Raw genomic sequence first — 15171 nt, forward strand, 5'->3', positions numbered from 1 at the left:
ACATGGCAGGCTGATATGGTGGCTAAATACACTTTAAGTGTAGAGGGAGACTTCCCTTCATCTAACAGTTTCTGTAAAAACTGTAATATCACTGCCATAGGACAAGATATTGGGTCATGGCCCCCCGCCAGACACCAATCTTGGAACAACTGCCATTTGTACGTGCACTGCGACCTGGTAGAGGGCTCTCTGGAGCTCTGAATGGTCGAGATCACCGCTGTCAAAAGCCCTACGGCTGACAGGCACTCCCGCTCAGGGACCAAGCCCATAGCTGCATGAGCTTGGGGTTCGGGTTCCAAAGCCGACCTTCGGCCTGGGACAATAGGTCTGTTTGCAGGGGAAGCTCCCGCGGTTAACCATACAGCAACTGCACCACGCTCGGGAACCATACTCTCCGAGGCCACTGAGGAGTGATCAGAATCACTGTCGCTCGCTCGACCCTAACCTTCTCTAAGAGGGCAGGGAGCATCGGAGTCGGTGGAAATGCATATAGGAGGACTGGCGGCCAATCGTGAGCCAGTGCGTCGACTCCTAGGGGGCTGTCGGGATCCCTTACCGAGAACCACAGGGGGCAGTGCGTGGTCTCTCGCGAAGCGAAGAGATCTACCTGCGCTCTGCCGAACCATTCCCAGATGCGCTCTACCACCTAAGGGTGGAGACGCCATTCTCCTGCAAGAGGGCCTCCTCTGGATAGGAGGTCCGCTGCGTAATTGACTCTGCCCGGTAGGTGAAACGCGCGCAGAGAGGTCAAGCGCGGCTGTGCCCATAGCAACAGCAGTTCTACCATTCGGTGAAGGCGGGGGGATCATAGGCCACCCTGGCGGTTGATATACGCCACAACCGTGGTGTTGTCCAACTGCACCAACACGTGCTTGTCCAGAAGCACTGGCAAGAAGTGCCAGAGGGCGAGGTCCACTGCTCTGAGTTCTAGAGCGTTGATGTGGGCTGACCTCCAGGGTCCTGACCAGACTCCGCGGGCCCCTGAGCCATTCCAGACTGCTCCCCAACCTTGGTTGGAAGCGTCGGTTGTAACCACTTCCCTCCGGAAGATGGGACCCAGGCGAACGCCCTGGCGGATGTTTGCCAGAACTTTCCACCAGCGCAGTGCTTCCCAGCAGGTCCGGGATACCGTCAACCTGCGATGTTTGTCTCTCTGCGGATGTAATGCTAAGGCATTGAACCAGGCCTTTAAAGGTCTCTGGTGTAATAAGCCCAAGGGAAGGGCTTGTGAGGCGGCAGCCATCAGCCCCAGCATGCGCTGACACAGCTCCATGCTGATTGTTTCTCTCAACCTGAACAGGGAGAGACACCGTTTCAGCGAGGCAACTCTTTCTGTCGACAGGGTTGCTTCCATGGACACTGAGTCCAGATGCAACTGCACGAACTCAATCTGTTGGCTTGGCACAAGACGGCTCTTCTCTGAATTGACCTTCAGACTCAGCCGCTGAAGATGGTTCATAACCATCATTTGTGCTGTACCAGCTGCTCCTTGGACTGCGCGCAGACGAGCCAGTCGTCCAGATAGTTCAGCAGGCGGACGTCTTGAGCCCGCAAGGGAGCTAGAATGGCGTCCACACACTTTGAAAAGGTTCGAGGAGCTAGTGACAGACCGAATGGAAGGACACAAAACTCGTACACCCTGCTCTGGAATGCGAAACGCAGATACTTCCTGGACCCAGACAGATGGGAACGTGAAAGTACGCATCTGTCAGGTCCACGGTGGTAAACCAGTCGCCGTGTCGGACTGACTGGATGATGTGCCTGTGCGTAAGCATCCTGAACGGTAACCGCCGTAGGTATCTGTTCAGTGCTCACAGATCTAAAATAGGGTGGAACCCGACGTCCTTTTTGGGCACTAGGAAGTACTTGGACTAGAACCCGTGGTCGATCAGAGCAGGGTCTACTTGTTGAATGGCACGCTTCCTGAGCAGTGCCTGTATCTCCGCATTCAGAGCTGAGGACTGAACCGAGTCCTTCACTGAAGGGGGGAGGCTTTAACCGGAACTGAAGGGTGTACCCGTTGGAGATGGTCTTGTGCACCCAGATGTCATTTGCGCACTGTTGCCAGAACTGGATCTGTGGAACGGTGTAGGGGTGAGCTAATAGCTGCCTGGATGTCTCAGGGCTGGTTGGGCTCGCTCACGGGGGGTCTGGCTAGCACCATGAGGATGCGACTTGCCACCACCTCTAGGGTGCCATTCCATGCGCCGTGGTCTTGGAAAACCAGGCTGGCTGCGTGCTGATGGGCCTGCGGGGGAAGTCCTGCTACCCCGAGGTTGCGCCTGTTGCTGTGGCGATGTCTTATGCCAAGGCTGTTCCTGAGGCTGCTTTAGCTGGAACTGCTTACTTGGCCACATTTTGGCCATTTGCTGTGATGCCTCCCATGCCTTGGTGGAGCATTGTAGCATCTCTTCCACTGCCGGACCAAACGTGTGTCCGGGAGTGATTGGAGCGTCCAGCAAGGGGGCCTTATCAGCTTTCTGCACTACTCAGAGCTGTCTTCTGGCCACCACCAGGGAAGCAATGCTCCTGCCTTGCGCCCGCGCGTTTAACTGGGCCAGCCTTACCAGCAGCTGGCTGACAGTACCCAGTTCGCCTCTTAGGGCCGCAGAAGGGCACTCAGGTAATTCCCTTATCAGTGCCGCCTGGTACACCGTCAGTAGACTGGCTGTATTAGACAGTCTGATCGCCGGGGAAGCTCTGTCTGGGGCCAATCGATGCCCAAGTGGCGGGTTGCTCAGACATCCTGGTCTGAGTGGTGGGAGGCTACCTCAGCCTCTACACTGTCCCATTCCAGGATGTCAGAAGCATCTCTGGAGACGGCGTCAATATCCCAGTCCTTCTGTGACTGCATTGGGAGGGAACTAGCCAATGGAGGTTGTGGGGGGGCCGCTGGTTGGCTGGAGACAGGCCCGGCAGGCTGCTCTGGGGCTCGAGGTCCTGATGTAGCCAGGGACATAAGCAGAGACTGCTGTCCCATCATGACCTCCATAAATTGGGACATTTTGGAGGTTAGCTTCGCCACCTCAGATCTATCCCTGTGTCGCCTGTCTCGCCGAGGGAAACAAGAGCGTCCCCTACGCTGAGGCGATCTAGAGCACAATCTAGACTCCCGACGAGGGCGTGCCCTAGAAGGGGAGGGGCTGTTAGCCCGAGCTCGTCTGGTGAGGGACCTCTGACCAGCTGTAATCTGGGAGGCTGGGCTCGTGGAGAGCTGCAGTCGCCCTGGCGGCGTCGCCGTGGATGATGGCGGGGCTGAGATGGTGTGGGAAGAGCCCGATGAAGGGGAGTGCCCACCCACTGACTTCTTGGCCCTTTGCCTAAGGGCGCAAGACTGTCAAAAAGCCCTATCCGCCAGCGCAGATGCGGCGTGCTCCAGCCGGAGGCATGCCACGCACTCGTCATGTGGGTCACTGGCAGGCAGCTTTGCCTGACCAAACGTGCAGTAGTGAAAAAGCGTTGAAGCGCCGAGCACTGAGCGTTGAAGCGCCGAGCACCGAGCGTCGGAACACCGAGCATTGAGGTGCGTGCGTCGACGTCGAGCACCGAGCCCCAAGCGCAAAGCGCTGCACAAAGCGCGGAAGCGCTACACCAAGCGCCGCAGAGCGAGTACCGAGCGTGGAGACGCTAGCACAAGACGCCTAAGCATCAGCTGACCCGCAGAGCGGAGACACTAGTGCTGGTACGGTGTCTATATGGTGTTTATATACCTACCTTGGTGCTGGGAAAAATGTGCTTGGTGGTCGTCTTCTTCTGGTGAAAGGGATTTTTTATTTATTTATTTTTTTTTATTATTCTGGAACGCTGCAGCAAGTGCTTGGTGTACTGTAGATGGGCTGTAGGGCAAACCGTACAGCTACCACGTGGTGGGGAACACACAGCAGTGGAAGATAAAAGCGGGCTGCAAAGCAGACTCCACACACACAGACATGGTCTAGCCACTCAAGACCGAGGCTGCAATATGCGCGTGGCCAAGGCCAACGACGCGCGTCCTAAACAATGTATATATATCTGAAAAATAATATATACAACCCAAAAACACACAGTATATAATTAATATTTAATAATTATAAATAATTATAATAACAGGAGAAGACGGAGACCACAAGGTTACACAAAAACGTGATGCCGAAGCAAAGTGTGAAGGATATATAAAGTAATATATAAAAAATATATATAACACAATTATATAATCCAGTAACCAATAATAAACGTAACTGAAATAAACTCGGAGAAGGGGCAAAAACCAGCTTCTCAAGCCTAAGCTTTGTGAGTACAAACAGTCACGGGCTCTAGTACCTACCGCTGCCAATGCTGAAGACAAAAGAGGAAGAGAGTCTCTGCGTGCTGCGTATAGTAAGCTCCCAGGGGGGCGGGCTTACACGGCAGCTCGCGCAGAGGCCTATCGGCAGTTTTGCTATAAAGGCCAGCCAATCCCATCTACCTGATGGCAATGTCCCATACGTTAATGCTTATTTTCGAATTGAAAGGGAACTGTTTACTATAACACAGGTCCTGTAAACTGTATCTGGCATCTCAGTTCATCTGGAGTTCACCATGCCAGCACTCTCAAACATCGACTAAGGCACCAGTGATGACTTTTTAATTGAACACATTGTTTTAATTCATTATGAAGGATCCTTTGTCTTTTAAACAAAATATAAACTAAGTAGATACAGTTTACCAATGTGCTTTAACAGTTTGCATCACTGCTGCAACCTCCAGGATTCTACTGGAATGTAAATATGTGCGTGATATATCCTGATTTGAATTGAATAAATAAATATCTTGGTCTTTATGTAAAAGACCAGTGTGCCAGTCAGGCTCGCCACCCTTAAATCCATAAACTTTTTACTAGGGCAGATATACACAACTTTAACTGGTGCTTCATTCAAAGGGTTTTAAGCTGCTGTTGATTATTCAATAAGGTTTGGTATTCATGAGCGCACAAACCCTCCTCAATATAAAACAAAAAGAACAAACTCAAAAAGCATTTCCGGTGTTCATTGTTTCATTATGTGTTGTTTTATCAGTGTTTAGTAGAAAATCAAAAAGTATGTTTTTACGCTATTTTCTATGTGTTCCTAATTTTAGGGAGTTTTTACAACTTTTTTTTTGTATCTGTTTGCAACCAGGCACTGTATATTAGAAGACTTCACAAGCTTTATGGTACCCTTTATATTTTAAATGTTGAAACAATACACTGTCATAGGAAAAAAAATACATTGGCATGACCCTGCAATTTTGAAAAGGAATTTCCTGGATGTTCAGATGCGCCGATATCCATGACCTTTAGTTTCATTTAAGGTTGACCACCCATATCATTCTGTACAGTGACAGCCAGGACAACAACTCATTTAGCTTTTAGAACATCAGCAGTAAGTAAAGGGATCCATTAAAATGCTGTATGCAAAGATTTACAAATTAGGCAATTTCCTTGATTATTGCAATCATTTACAAAATTGATCGTTTCAGTGTGGTATAGACAGATTTTAGCGATGGAAATTGCAGGGTTCACCTCCCATATACAACGTCCCTCCATGATAAAGCAGGACGCCGTTATACAAAAGGTTGCTTAGCTTTTGTAGACATCTCAAGGTCAGACATGCTTAGAAATTAATAATGAAAAGGCAGGTTATTGATATGACAGCTGGGACTCATGAGAGGCAAACCGCTCTGCATAGTCAGTTTGAAAAGATTTTTTCAGCCACGCTATAATTTGTTTCCTGATGACTGGAAGATTTGTTTTAGCCGGCACTTTATCTTCTCATTGTGATTAATATTGAAAGGTAAATAATTTCAGCAAATCACAGTGGTAAATATTTATTTGATTAGAGATGCAAAGTCAATAATATGCTTTTAAAGTCCTAACTTACAAACTGACAGCTGGTAACTTGCATTTGTTAATTATTTAGCAAAATAGATAAAAGGGGCATTGTATGCACATCATTTAATTAGGAGCAGCGAGTGTCGATTGTTTTAACCATAGCATAGCTTAGAACCAGTGGTATTGCGTTAACGGTATAAATCCTGTTTGAAGGTAAACTATCGTGCTGTACATAACTCCGCTCTGTGTTCCACTATTAAAAGACTGTAGCAAATGTGTATGTTGTGGTAATAAAGATGGCACTTTACCATTTAATTTTTGTATTATTCATGAAATAAGAGGCTTTACTTCAGTGACTCACCATGGGTACAGTGCTGCCATGTAGGGTTAGGGTTATGTTTTTTATTTATTTATTTATTTATTATTTATTTATTTATTTTTTAAATATGTGCTGTATATAGGATGTGTGTGTGTGTTTGTTGTGTGTGTGTGTGTGTGTGTGTTATATTGAGAGGAACAGTAGTTCCTCATACAAGGTAGAAAAACTTGTTTAAAACTAGTCTCTGTACAGCTCCACTCAAGGAACTACACCGCTCTGCTCATCCACACCACATACAATTGACTCGCTACGCTATGCTCACACTCTGGGTGTTCCTGCATGTGAGACTGACAGCTGAAACCTCAGTCAAAACTGTTGTGCGAGCAGGGGGGGCGTGGCCAAGACTCCAACACCCCAGCCCTGGATCTGCAATGCCTGCCCCATCAACTGTCACTTCCCATACACTTACCTTGCATTCTCATTATCCCTTGCACTCCTTGCCATTATTGGTCTTGTTCATCATCTTCATTGTTGGAAATATATTGCTTCATGCTCTTTCACATATTCTTGTATGTATGGGCTAAATGTCTGTCCATGTGTGCCCTGATCTACTTGTGCCTTACCTGCATGTTGTCCGTGTGTCTTCTCAAAGCATACTTGTCTGTGATGACGGTACTCCCATTCCCTGTCTGTCTTTCTCTCTGTAGTAGTGCTTGTAATGATAACCAGGAACACTCCAGTCTGTGTTGAGCACTTTCTTTGGCACATGTGTCTTAGCATCTTTATTCTGGTTAAACCCAGTTGATAAGGGAATGAGCATTTCAATGTAAAGTGGAGCGATCAAAAAAAGAAGCCAAGTTAGAAGCAACAATTGTGTGAATGTTGGGCCCCAGCACCTTTCCAGTTGTGCCTATTTGTTTGTTGCTTGACAAGGCTGCCCCAATTGCTTCTCCTAACTTGGGCTTTTGTGTCTGATATCACCACTTTAAACGGCTGTTGCGTTTTTCTAACTTGTTTTTTTACATTGACAGTGTTTATGTTATAGATAATATTATGCATAAAAGCATTTCATATTAAGACTTTCAAGCAATTACTTAAATAAATTGTGGCATACTATATTGTAAACTATTCATTATTAGGTAAATTCAGGTTTATAATAATATCTATATGAAAGTATATATGTGAAAACATCTAATGTGTGAATGTGTGTGTGTGTGTGTGCGTGTGTGTGCGTGTGTGTGCGTGTGTGTGTGTGTGTGTATAGATATGTTTGTGCATATAATTCTTACTTAATTTAGGTTTGAAAACATCATTATCATTTGATTTGTGTTTAGTCATAATGTGTTACTTACATTTGTACATTAACTCAACATTTTTACTGGAAAATCTGAATAAAAAGAAATAGAAACTTAAAGATAGGAGTTTAGCACGCTAACAGCCATTTTAGTTTTATTCAGTTTTTTTGCAGTCTTTTAAAATAAAGAAAAATACTGTCCACATCTCCTCCTGTCACTATGGTTAACTCGAGTGATAAATTACATCTGATATTTACAGAATCTGTAAAAATAATACAAGCCATTATGCGTTTGTTTACACATTGACAGGATGATGTACAGTTCTGGAGTCAAGGGTGGTATGATCTGTTATGGTTTTCCTGTCAGAGAAAGTAAAAAAAAAAAACTATTTAAATGTCTTTTATAGAGCATTAACACTGGGACTTGCTTAGACTGAAGCAGTCCTGTTGTCTAAATTGCCTTGATGGTGTTTCTTGGGTGTTTTGCAATATATTACATCTTCAAGGCCAGGGAAAGAGAGCCAATACGGTTACTGGAGACGATAGTCAAATTGGCTGCTTCAGTAGTTCACTGAATGCATGAGTAACCTTCTGACCTGCCACTCTGATAAGTGTACAGTTATAATTAAATTAGTGCTGTTTTCTTTCTGGGTAGTTTCTACTGCAATAATATGTGGAGAACCATGTCTTGTAAGAATGTTTAATTGAATGGATTTGTGTTTTCATAAGTCCTTTCTTTGACATTAAGTAGGATATGTGGTTACTTTTTCTACACTTGAGGGTAATTCGACCCCTCTAGGGTTTTACATTATCATTCAAATCTGAATCAAATGAAAAAAAAAAACATTATGTTTTTTGTGGTTACATAAAAATAAAAAATAGGCTCCACAAAGCATTATCATGCCAGTAAACATATGGTTTTTATGCTTGAGATTGTGTGTAGAATTCCCAGCTTGACTTGCTGTGTGAAATCCAGTGTATCCTGAAGACCTGATCCACACACTTTATGCTTCAAATGCTGGGGGGTGGGCCAGTGACTGCTTGCAAGACCTGAGTGCCACACAGAACCTGGAAGATACTGTAGAGGTGGCTCTTTATATCTGCTTTGTATCAAACTGCAGCATTGGACAAATGATCCTTGGCAAAGTTGTATTAAAGACTATCAGGGCCAGGGCTGGGTGACGCCCTTAGAGAACCTTGCAAGCATAGTACTGGCTAGCTGTGTCATAGCAATCATGATCTACTGGAACTGTAAAGGTGGGAAGGCCAGGGCAATACAATCGTGACTATAAAAACACAATACCAGCATTGTGTGTGTGTCAAATAGAGCCATGCAGAGTTATTTATCAAGTCTTGTATTTTATAGGATTTTTTTTTTTTAACTAGGTCAGTAAATCCCAACTTAGGAGAAACTCCAGCAAGGTTAATATTGAGTTAAAGAACTACGTTTTTTAGATTTGCAACTATTTGGATCATTAAAATAGACAAATACCACAAATAGACATTATCACAAATACCCCTTTCTTGTGTTGAATATATTTTGTTTATATGTTGAATTCGGGATTATTTATTTTCTGTTAATATTATTGTTTTAATAGGAAACGAAAGTATGATATGTGTTTTTTTTTTTTGATTGTATAAAATTCGAGTCCATGGACTTGATGCTTGCTTGAATGAATAGTTAATTAATAGCATTGATTAGGAATGTCATAGTCTTTGAAGAATGTTGTTGTATGAGTCTCTGTAATGGATATATTGACAATGGGTTCTCTATTTTATTAACCTGGACTTGCCTATATATATATTCTCAATTTTAAAATTCATTTTAAAATTCATTGAAAAGGGTCAGACAAAGTTCAGGTTTCTAAGATGAACTGTAGCTATTTTCTTTGGAAAACTGGCCTGGATAAAGCTATGGCTAGGACATAATATAATTTTTAAGCAATATGATACCTTCTTATATTAATACCATATTTTATTGCATTCACATTCATAAGTCTATTGCTTTGAGTATCAAAAGGACAACCACATGCTTTTCTGTCATCAGAAACATTAAAAAAAGGTTTATGTGTTTCTGGCCCCAAGAATTATTAAGAGATTTTAATATATCATATTTTGGTTTAATACACCTTTCTTATTCACTTAAATAATCTCTGTTTTCATTACAAATGCTTATCTGACAAATGCTTATCTGGCATTTGTTGTGTGGCAGAATTTAAATTTGATCTCAGATCATTTGCTATGGTGCTACTGCTGAAAACTTAGCTACAGTATTGATACTGTTTTACCAATTTAATTAAACAAGATGACTACAATACTAGCCAGTTTGAAGAATACAATCCTTAAGACTGCATCACACTTAGAAGAATTTTGTAATGAGTTGTGTACTAGGAGGGTGTGTTTAAATATTCCTAGACAGTAATGCTTTTGTCTGCTACAGTTGTAGTACTATAACCAAGTAACTTCTCCACATATGCAAGTGTTGTTTTACATTCTAAAATCTGCAAACTGACAAACATGTGGATCCTGTTTCAAAGTGTTATTTATTGGATGTAATTTACTCAATACATTTCTTTTTTTCCCATGGTAACTGTGTTTGGTCCTCATTTCCTGCAGTGCTTCGTAATGTTCTCTGTTACTGAGTTGCATACAGTTGTCACGATCATACGAACAATTCTATGAACTGTAGTGCACTTTGAGTTCGGTAATATTGGTGCAGTGAGCTCTTGATCTTATGGCTTAAAGAAACATCATTCACTTATACAAAAACATCTCCATCCCCAGAGGAACTGGATGGTTTCTGCTTGTTTGGTGTGCAAATTTGAGTACAGCAGTTTAATCATGAAAGCAGTTATGTTCCGTATTTACCAGTATTTAGGAGTTTCAGCTTTTAACCTTTTTTTATTAACAGCCCATCATTTGACACCTCCTTGGTTCAGCTCCTTTGAATACCTTTTTTTTCTATCAGGATATATAAAGGATTTTTATGATAGATGAAATGACATCTAAAATATGAATATAATATTATTGAAAATTTACGTTTTTACACCAGTGTTCACGCTGAGCAGTTTGATTTATGCAGTCCTCTTGTTATGTTTGAGCTAAATATTTGTTATTAGAAACACAACTATATACAGTATAACTATTAACAGTTAATGCACGGAAAATCGTATCTACTCAAGAGCATATGGTAAATTCTTAAATATCGGTAATTGCTATGGCTGCAGAATAGTGTTAATATCATTTGAATGCACTGTAACAAACAGCTCTATAGCATTTCTGCCTATATATCAATAAACTGCATTTATAAACAACACAGGTAAGCAATAATCTATTCCTATTAGCCCATTTACAGGAGCTATTTGTAATAAAGACATTTTAACACAGTACAGTATATACTTCAGTGCTGATACGGAAACGAGATCCAGGAGAACCGAAAGAACCTGTTCATGGTTTGAATATTGCTCTGAAAAAAGTCACAGTTCTTTGCTCTTCAGAGAATATATTGGATCAGGCCAGCATATAATGGATGCTGTTGCTATGAAGACAGTGAGAGACAGGGCAGAACCTAAAAAAAAAACATGCCACATTTAGCAGCTGGGTGCAGAAATATTTCTCTCTAATTCAGGAGGATAGGAGTTTTTCCCAGCAGGGTACTCTCGAAAGAGTACAACATCAAAGAGGGTGGGACCCACCAGTCAAACATCGTCTGGCTCTGCAGCAGAGTCAAATGAATGAACTGTCAGGACTTTTTCTTTCCAGTGGATACGTTTTTTCTAAGTGAAAAGTAAATGGTTCAGTGGCTTGTTCTGATCACAGACCAAGTCCTGATAATGAAAAGCTGATTCCCCCAACGTGTCCCTCTGATCAGCTGCCGTGACATGTCTGAAGAAGACCACAGATTGATTGATGGTCCACTTTCTAGTGATGGCCCCTGCCGCCCTTGGAGATCAGTAAGATATTGACGGGGAACAAGAGACACCTCCACCCACTAGGTGCTTGTGTGCTCATGTTGCTAATATCTTATCCAACGACACAGCCCTGCAAAAATTTTGATCTCTCAGGGAATATGTAGGGTAATCGGTATTTAGAGGGTTAATTTTAATGGACATTTTAATGGTCTTTTTAAGAACTATTTTCTCTTTTAGAGCCATTTAGGTCTTTAAATTGTTATTACTACAAATAGAGTGCAGATTTAATGTAATGTGTTTAAAATGCTACATTAAAATCAGGATCAATGTATCTTATACCACTGGGGTGCATGAGAACCAGGAAAGCGTACTATAATGAAAGAACAAATAAGTAGATCTTACTAGGGCTAAATGATTTGGCAACTATTTAAAAATATGTCTACAAATTCATATACATTCCAGTTTACTTACACACGAGTAATAATTGAGTACCTTATGATTTCCAATGAGATGGCCACAAATTAAAAATGAACGAAAGTACTGTGGACCACCATAGAAATAACAACTATTTTAAATGCATTTGTGGTCATTATCTGCAAGTGTGACAAATTATTTAATATTTATAACAGTTCAACATGACATCTTTATGTCATGAGTTGATTGAAATACATGTTAAAGTAAAAGTTTAATGTTGCTAGTAAATGTTGCCATGCTATCTAAGCAGCAGCTACTCATGAGAGTCTGTTTCAGGTGTGGCTTGATTAGCATGGGCTGGATTTGTATCCCGTACATATGACAGTGAACAATGTATGGAAATCATTAAGGGTTTCTCATCCCCTTCTAGGTTACTGAAAGTGTAAAAGGAAACAGCTGCTCATCAGCAGGTGGTTCACAAATATAACAAAAAATATCCAGGTTGGTAGAACAAAAAAAAAACAACTGTTTAAATATTTAAATAGCGTTCAAAATACAAACAAATAACTCAAATGAAAAGTAAACATTTTTTTCTTTTTTTTTTCTTTTTTTTTTTTTTTAGGTCCCTATGTCAACAGTATCATACTACTTACATCTCTGCTTGAGTTCTGGCTTGATTTGCCTTGCACTATTGAACAGACAATACATTGCTTACATTCTTATGACTGTAACTGTAAGCTGCCCAGAGCTGCAGTGTCCTCCGCCGCTGTAGCTCTGAGGTGGCTGTGTGGTGGGTCTGCAGTGTAAAAGAAACAGTCGGCTGATGGCACACGCTTTGGAGGACAGTGTGTGTTCGTGCGGTGAGCTGAGCCAAAAAATTATTGGCTATTCTAAATTAGGAGAAAATGATTAAAAAAAAAAAAAAAAAGGGCGATAAATAACTTAAAAAATCAATATGGATATTTAAACTATCTAAAATTGAATAGCATAATTGCTCAGGACCTCATTGAAGGTGAGAGGAGGGGCAGAAGTGATAAGGATACAACACTGTAACGGATTTAATAGATTCTGCTAAACATTGTACTGTAAAATGTGACACGTAATCCCTAGCATACAAGAAAACATTTTTAAATAGACACATGGACCTACATATATATTGTATTAGGTATAGATAGGGAAAGATAATATTTAATAGTAAAAGTGAGAAAAAGTCCTTAATGTGCAATAAGAAGGCTGAGGCAGTTTTAAAAAGACATTGGCAGAGTTTACATGTGTGTTCTAATTTAACTCTAGACAGTTTGCTCGAGCCAAAGAAGAAATGACCCTATCCCTCTTGCAGTTTACATGGGCGCCGTATATTTTACTCGACAAGAGCAGCTGTCAACCCGACATCATGCAAATGAAGGGGAAAGGACGGAACTCATGTGCAAATTAGCTATGTGCATAGTTCTCCTGCTGTTTTGCATGGAAATGCCAGAAAAGGTAATTTACAGGCACAGAGAACATTAACACAAGATAATCTCATCACGAAATCCATGGTTGTATGCCATGTCACATCTTGTTTTAATTAAACCGTTTAAGGGTGCAGTGTTAAATTTGGTGTAATAAAGCTGTGGTTTGCAAATGCCTTCTGTCTGATCGTTTAATACTTTGTTTTAATTATCTTACCCAAATGGTTTTTCACGTCATTGGTGGGGTTAACTCAGAGGTGTATAAAATGTAGCTGTCCAACCCAGGTATTGCAGATCACCATGGCTGAAAACCATAGGATTATAGAGAAGCATGGACGTTTTCACATTAAATGCGGGTTTGCATGTGGAAATGGGCGTGGATTTTTCGTGTTTCACGTCATGCTCACGGGTAAATGAGATTGACCCTATCCCTCTCTGGCCTATTTTTTTTCAACCACAGATCTGATTCTCCAGAGTTTTCCTCCCAAACGTGCACGCGCATCACTGCTTCACGTGTCAATAACAACACATGTAAATCAGCAAAATAATGCTATGTTAATTGAGAAACATAATTTGGTAAAGAGCAACTAATAAATAAACTGTTACAGAGATTCACAACCTGTATTCTGGGGGCCATGGGTAAATCCCAGGCTGCATCCTACAATAGGCAATTGCATCTGCCCATTTCCACAAACCAAATCTCAACTTGCTTCATTACACATTGTACAGTGTTTCAAGCTCAATAATGAAGCTATTACTGTTAAATGTAACCACATGCTGCCATACTGTGATTTTCTTCCCCACAACCTTTTAAAAAATAAATTGTTAGTGAAATGTTTCATTAATGAAATATGTTTCCTCATAACATATCTCTACCCACATCCTGTTAAGACTATGCTGAAGATATATACCCATAAGAGAAATGATGGGTCCATTACAAGTCATGCCACCACTAACAGTCTGGCTGTCTATTCAGTTTCTTTTAAAACAGTGTAAACCATTGGTCTCTCTATATTTTGCACTGTGAAATCACACAAATCAATGAAATATTTGTTAATCAATAAGAATTCATTTACAGCTAGTTTCACAAACCCCAAATGTTACCATACTATAGGGACATTGTTGTATAACAATAGGTAATATAGTCCAAGATTAGTGCTAATCAGGGTCTGTAAAAACCTGCTTGTAATGTATTTTCACAATTAATATCCACTGTTAAGAACCCCAAAATTCAAACTAAAAATACAGAAACCTATACTCTTCAGTTTTGTATAAAAGAAAAGCCTCTCCCCGAATGAGCTTTCTTCCTTTTCTGTTCTGCTCAAGATGTTTCAGGTGCTGTCACCCAGAGGTTTCCTAACTGTCTGAATTTGTGCATTTCCTCCTATCATTACAAGATCTTTTTATTTTATAAAGGTTTTTCACAGCATTGATGAAAAATTCTCAGCGTGTGTAATTGCCAGCTCTAAATCACAAGATGCCATGTTTATACTGTCTGTCTAATAACACAAAATGCTGATTCTGAATCTGTTTTATTTTATTGTTCCGTGGCTACCCTCTAATCAAGTTGAAAGTGTATTTCTCATTTTGGTGTGTCAGGCCTGTGAATGAAGCGATATTAACACATTTAAGCTGTTTCTGTAGATTCTGTTGTGGTTTAAACATTTAGAATTATTTGGCACTGACATTCTAGATGCAACATCTACACTTTCAGTGAAATTGTAAGTGTAGTTGCTGCTAATAGGCTCTGATAGGGATGTGACTTACAAAATTGAAAGTATATGATAGTATATGATCGTGAATAAACTTTTACCTTTGGATCTATCTTCTTATGTCCGTCAACGTACTACAGCTATACATATATAAATATCAAATTAAGGCAATTGAACAAAAGAAAAATAACACCTTACAAATAAAAACTAGACAGAAAAAACAAACATTGGGATAGTAAAGAC

The 15171-nt window shown here is 41.3% G+C and overlaps 1 protein-coding gene across 3 annotated transcripts in view; it reads left to right on the forward strand.

Moving 5' to 3' along the window:
* Positions 1-15171, forward strand: part of LOC121315476 (putative histone-lysine N-methyltransferase PRDM6) — a 46898-nt gene that overhangs the window by 12662 nt on the left and 19065 nt on the right. The gene's annotated exons all lie outside the window — the stretch shown is intronic.

The sequence above is a fragment of the Polyodon spathula genome, chromosome 1 (genome assembly GCF_017654505.1).
Source record: "Polyodon spathula isolate WHYD16114869_AA chromosome 1, ASM1765450v1, whole genome shotgun sequence".
Lineage (NCBI taxonomy): Eukaryota > Metazoa > Chordata > Actinopteri > Acipenseriformes > Polyodontidae > Polyodon > Polyodon spathula.